We start from the raw sequence: 7,111 nt of genomic DNA, 5'->3' as shown, positions 1-7,111 counted from the left end.
TAGGTCTGTGTCTTTATTCCTGTCTTACCCCTAGGTTCTTCATGAGATTAGATCACTCCCTAACACCATACACAAAAATAAGCTCAAAATGGATCAAAGACCTAAATGTAAGGCCAGAAACTGTCAAACTCTTAGAGGAAAACATAGGCAGAACACTCTATGACATAAATCACAGCAAGATCCTTTTTGACCCACCTCCTAGAGAAATGGAAATAAAAACAAAAATAAACAAATGGGACCTAACATCAGAGTTTTGAGCAGTGAAAGGTTTATTGCAGGGTCAAGCAAGGAAAACGAGTGGCTCTTGCTCAAAAACCCAATCTCCCTGATTGTTTGGGGGAGGAAGCTTTTATATGCAAAATTTGGTGTGAGAGCTGCAGGGTGTGTGATTTTCTCTGATTGGTTGGTGGTGAGGTAACAGAGGGTTTCCAGGAATCTTGTGCTCAGTCTTAAGTTACCATTCTCCACCTTGGTGGGGGCCTTAGTTCCTGCAGAACTCAAAGATATTGTATATCCCTTTAGGAGGAATCAGGGTCTTGCTTTAATTGCTTCATTATAGTTTTTTGATAGTTCCAGCTTTGTTTCTGCATTCCCTTACTTTCCTGATTAGCAACTGTTTGAATCTGCTCTTTGGAATTCAGGAAGGTCGAGGAGGCTGATCCTTTTTCATGATAATAAACAAATGGGGGACACAGAAAAGTTTGTGTGCCCAGGTGGTCCCCACAGTGTCCTGCTCAGTTTCAAACTGATCTACAGATTTAATTCAATCCTTATAAAAATCTCAGCTGCTTTTTGTTTTCTTTTCAGAGACAAACTAACTGATCCTACAATTCATATGAAATTGCGAGTGTCACAGAATAACAACAACAACAAAACAAACATTTTTTGAGGACAAAATTGGAGGACTCAAACTGAAACTGCACAGTTCAGATTGGGATTTGAACCCATGTGCCAGGACTCGAACCCAGCTAAAACCCAGACTGGGATTTGAACCCAGGTGCAGGAACTTGAACCCAGTCAACCAAAACTCAGATTGTGACTTGAACCCACAACTTTTAATAGAGATCACACACCTGGTCTCAGAACTTAATGAAGCTCAGGTTTTTGATGTCTCATAACAGGAAAAATTCAGTGAGAGACAAAGGGATAGTTAAGAAGTGCATTTATTTAGAGAGAAACACTCCACAGACAGAGTGTGGGCCATCTGAGAAGGCGAGAGACCCTGAAATATGGTGTGGTTAGTTTTATGGGCTGGGTAATTTCATAGGCTAGTGAGTGGAAGGATTATTAAAACTATTTCAGGGAAAGGGTGGAGATTTCCAGGAACCGGGTCACTGCCCACTTTTTGACCTTTTATATTTGGTTTCAGAACTATCATGGTGCTGGTGGGTATGTCATTTGACATGCTAATGTATTAAAATGAGCATATAATGAGTCTCAAGGTCCACTGGAATTTGAATCTTCCACGATCTTGAACCTAGTTGATTCTAACCAGTTTTTGTCATGTCCTATGGTATGTCATTTTTTTAAAGGTTGTGCCCTGCTCCCTTCCCTCCTGTTTCAAAACCTCCTAGTTTCCAAACTTGCTACAAAACTGCAGTAATCTAGATAATGTGGTACTGGTATAAGGATGCACATATACACCAGGAATGTAACTGATACTCCAGAAATATAACCATACATTTATGTTGAATTCCTTTTTGACAAGGGTGCATAGTATATCCAATGGAACCAGGCTTTTCAACACATGGTGGCTGGAACAATAGGATATCTAATGCAAAGGAATGAAATTTTATCCCTAACCATACAATATATAAAAATTAACTCAAAATGTATCAAAGATGTAAATGTAAGCTAAAACTATAAAACTCTTAGAAGGAAACATAGGTGAAAAAATGTGTGACCTTTTATTAGGCAAAGTTTTCTTAGACATGACACCAAAATCATAAGCAACAATAATTAAAAGATAAATTGGATCTCATCAAAATTGAAAATTTTTCTGCATCAAATGACACTAGAAAGAAAGTGAAAATAAAGTCCACAGAATAGTAGAAAATGTTTGTGAATCATATATCTGATAAGGATCTGATACCAATACTGTATAAATTATTCTTACAACTCAAAAAATAAATGACAAGTATCCCAGTTAACTGAGCAAAACAAACATAAATGATTAATAAGCAAATAAAAAGATAATTGACATCATTAGTCTTTAGGGACATGCAAATCAAAATCAATGAGATATTACTTCACAACCATTATCACTATAACAATTTTTAAAAGGGCATGTACAAGTGTTCATGAAGATGTACAGAAATTTGATTGTTCATGCATTGCTGATGAGAATGGAAAATGGTGCAGTCACTGTGGAAAATAGATTGGCAGTACTTCAAAGAGTTAATTAATTACCATATGACCCAGAAATTCCACTCCTACAGATACATCCAAGATAGTTGAAAACATATGTTCAACAAAAACTTGTACAAAACTGTTAATAGCAGCATTATTCATAATAGACAAAAAGTAGAATGGATCAAAATATTCATTAGTTTATGAATATAAAAAATGTAGTATATCTATACAATGTTATATTAATTAGCCATAAAAAAGAATGAAGTACTGCTACATGCTACAACACTGGTGAATCACAAAATAATATGCTGAATGAAAGAAACCACACATAAATGGCATATATTATACAATTTCATTTTAATTAAATGTCACAAATAGCCAGATAGAAACAGAAAGTAGATTAGTGATTGTCAGGGAATGGGGTGGAGGAGAACTGATACTAACTGCTAATGGGTATAAGTTTTGTTTTGGGGCTGAAGGAAATGTTCTGAAAATAAATAATGGTGATGGTTATACAACAGAGCAAAACTTCTAAAACCAAATTAAGTGTATAATTGAAAGTCATGAAGTTTTTGGTGTGCCAATGATATCTCAGAAAACATACACCATGACCAAGTGAGATTTATCTCTGGAATACATGTTTAATTTGGCATCTAAATTTTTTTTAAATTTTATATTGAAGTATAGTTGATTAACAATGTTGTGTTAGTTTCAGTTGTACAGCAGTGTTTTAACTTATACATATACATGTATCTATTCTTTTCCAAATTCTTTTCCAATTTAGGTTATTACAGAGTATTGAGTAGAGTTCCCTCTGATATACAGTAGGTCCTTGTTGGTTATCAATTTTAAATACAGCAGTGTGTAAATGTCAGTCCCAAACTCCCAATATATACGTCCCCCGAAACCTTCCCCCCTGGTAACTATAAGTTCTCTTTCTAAGTCTGTGAGTCTGAAAATAAGTTCCTTTGTACCATTTTTTCGATGCTGCATATAAGTGATATCATATGATATTTGTCTTTCCCTGTCTGACTTACTTCACTCAATATGACAATCTCTAGGTCCGTCCATGTTGCTGCAAATGGCATTGCTTCATTCTTTTTTATGGCTGGGTAATATTCCATTGTATATACATACCACATCTTCTTTATCCATTCATCCATCAATGGAAATTTAGGTTTCTTCCATGTCTTGGCTATTGTAAATAGTGCTGCTATGAATATTGGTGTGCATGTACCATTTTGAATCATAGTTTTCTCTGGATATATGCCCAGGAGTGGAATTGCTGGATCATATGGTAGCTCTATTTTTAGTTTTTTTTAAGGAATCTCCATACTGTTCTCCATAGTGGCTGTACCAATTTACATTCCCACCAACAGTGTAGGAGGGTTCTCTTTTCTCCACACCCTCTTCAGCATTTATTGTTTATAGGCTTGTTGATGATGGCCATTCTGACCAGTGTGAGGTGATATCTCATTGTAGTTTTGATTTGCATTTCTCTGGTAATTAACGATGTTGAGCATATTTTCATGCGCCTCTTGACAATCTGTATGTCTTCTTTGGAGAAATGTCTATTTAGATAGTCTGCCCATTTTTTGATTGGGTTGTATGTTTTCCTGATATTGAGCTGCATGACTTGTTTGCATATTTTGGAGATTAATGCCTTGTAAGTTGCACTGTTTGCAAATATTTTCTCCCACTCTGTGGGTTGTCTTTTCATTTTGTTTTTGGTTTCTTTTGCTGAGCAGAAAATTTTAAGTTTAATTAGGACCCACATGTTTATTTTTTTGTTTTTATTTTCATTACTCTAGGAGACAGACCAAAAATGATACCAATGTGATTTATGTCAGAGAGTGTTCTGCCTGAGTTTTCCTCAAAGAATTTTATAGTATCTGGTCATACATTTAAGCCATTAGTTAATTTTTTTTTCTTTTTTTTTGCAGTACACGGGCCTCTCACTGTTGTGGCCTCTCCCATTGTGGAGCACAGGCTCTGGATGCGCAGGCTCAGTGGCCATGGCTCACGGGCCCAGCCACTCTGTGGCATGTGGGATCTTTCAGGACCAGGGCACGAACCCATGTCCCCTGCATTGGCAGGTGGACTCTCAACCACTGAGCCACCAGGGAAGCCCCATTAATTCATTTTGACTTTATTTTTGTGTATGGTCTTAGAGAATGTTCTAATTTCATTCTTTTACATGTAGCTGTCCAGTTTTCCCCACACTACTTGTTGAAGAGACTGTCTTTTATTCATTGTATATTCTTGCCTCCTTTGTCATAGATTCATGGGTTTATTTATGGACTTTCTATCCTGCTCCATTGATCTAAAGTCTGTCTTTGTGCCAGTACCATACTGTTTTAAGGACTGTATCTGTATAGTATAGTCTGAAGTCAGAGAGCCTTGTTCCTCCTGCTCCATTTTTCTTTTTCACGTTATTTTTGGGTATTCAGGGTCTTCCATGTGCCATACAAATTGTAAAATGTTTTGATCTAATTCTGTGAAAAATGCTATGGGTAATTTGATAGGGATTGCATTAAATCTGTAGATTACTTTCAGTAGTATAGACATTTTGAAAACATTGATTCTTCCAATCCAAGAACATGGTATATCTCTCCATCTCTTTGTGTCATCTTTGGTTTCTTTCATCAGTATCTTATAGTTTTCTGTGTACAGGTCTTTTGCCTGCTTAGATAAGTTTATTCCTAGGTACTCTATTCTTTTTGATGCAATGGTAAATAGTATTGTTTCCTTAACTTCTCTTTTTGATCTTTCATTTTTAGTGGATAGGAATGCAAGAGATTTCTGTGCATTAATTTTGTATCCTACAACTTTACCAAATTCATTGACTAGCTCTAGTAGTTTTCTGGTAGCATCTTTAGGATTTGTATGTATAGTATCATGTCATCTGCAAACAGTGAAAGTTTTACTTATTTTTGTCCAATTTGGATTCCTTTTCTTTCTTTTTCTTCTCTGATTGCTGTGGCTAGAACTTCCAAAACTATGTTGAATAATAGTGGTGAGGGTGGACACACTTGTCTTTTTCCTGATCTTAGAGGAAATGCTTTCAGTTTTTCATCATTAAGAATGATGTTTGCTATGGGTTTGTCATATATGGCCCTTTTTATGTTCAGGAAGTTTCCCTCTGTGCCCACTTTCTGGAGAGTATTTATTATAACTGGGTGTTGAATTTTGTCAAAAGATTTTCCTGCATCTATTGAGAAGAATATATGGTTTTTATTCTTCAGTTTGTTAATGTGGTGTATCACATTGATTGATTTGCGTATATTGAAGAATCCTTGCATCACTGGTATAAATCCCACTTGATCATGGTGTATGAACCTTTTTGTTTGTTTGTTTGTTGTTTTTGTTTTTGTCTTTTGGTGTATGATCCTTTTAATGTGTTATTGGATTTGGTTTGCGAGTATTTTGTTGAGGATTTTTGTGGCTGTGTTCATCAGTTACATTGGCCTGTAACATCATTTTATTTGTGGTATCTTTTTCTGTTGTTGGTATCAGGGTGATGGTGGCCTCCTAGAATGAGCTTGGGAATGTTCCTTTCTCTGAAAATTTTTGGAAGAGTTTCAGAAGTTTTCTCTTCTCTAAATATTTGATTGAATTTGCCTGTGAAGCCATTTGGTCCTGGATCTTTGTTTGTTGGAAGTTTTTAAATCACGGTTTCAATTTCTGTACTTGTGATTGGTCTGCTCATATATTCTATTTCTTCCTGGTTCTGACTTTTAAGATTGTACTTTTCTAAAAATTCATCCATTTCTTCTCAGTTGTCCATTCCATTGGTGTATAGTTGCATGTAGTAGTCTCTCATGATCTTTGTATACTTGTGTTGTCAGTTATAACTTCTCCTTTTTCATTTCTAATTTTGTTGATTTGAGCCCTCTCCTTTTTTCTTGACGAGTCTGGCTAAAGGTTTATCAATTTTATTTATCTTTTCGAAGAACCAGCTTTTAGTTTCATTCATCTTTTTTATTGTTTTCTTCATCTCTCATTTATTTCTGCTCTGATCATTATGATTCTTTTCCTTCTACTAACTTTGGGTTTTGTTTTTTTCTTCTTTCTCTATTTACTTTAGTTGTAAGGTTAGGTTGTTTATTTGAGATTTTTCTTGTTTCCTGAGGTAGGATTACATTGCTATAAACTTCCCTCTTAGAACTGCTTTTGCTGTGTCTCATGGGTTTTGGATTGTAGTGTTTTCATTGTCATTTGTCTCAATATTTTTGATTTCATCTTTGATTTCTTTGGTGATCCATTGATTGTTTAGTAATATATTGTTTAGCCACAAACACGTTTGTGTTTTTACAATATTTTTCCTGTAATTTATTTCTAGTCTCATAGTGTAGTGGTTGGAAAAGATGCTTTCAACTTTCTTAAATTTACTGAGGTTTGATTTGTGGCCCAATATATGATCTATACTGGAGGATGTTCCATGTGCAATTGAGAAAAAAAATTGTATTCTGCTGCATTCAGATGGAATACCCTATAAATACAAAATTAAGTCTATAGTCTACCTGGTCTAATTTTTCATTTAATGCTTGTATTTCTTTATTGGTTTTCTGTCTGGATTATCAGTCTATTGATAAAAGTGGGATGTTACAGTCCCCCACTCTTATTAAGTTACTGTCAATTTCTCCTTTTATGGCTGTTATTATTTGCCTTATATATTGAGTGGCTCCTATGTTGTGTACCTATATATTTACAATTGTTATATCTTCTTCATGTAATGGTCCCTTGATTATTGTGTAGT

This window comes from Delphinus delphis, chromosome X (genome assembly GCF_949987515.2).
Source record: "Delphinus delphis chromosome X, mDelDel1.2, whole genome shotgun sequence".
NCBI classification, from domain to species: Eukaryota; Metazoa; Chordata; class Mammalia; order Artiodactyla; family Delphinidae; genus Delphinus; species Delphinus delphis.
This window is presented reverse-complemented; position numbering follows the sequence as displayed.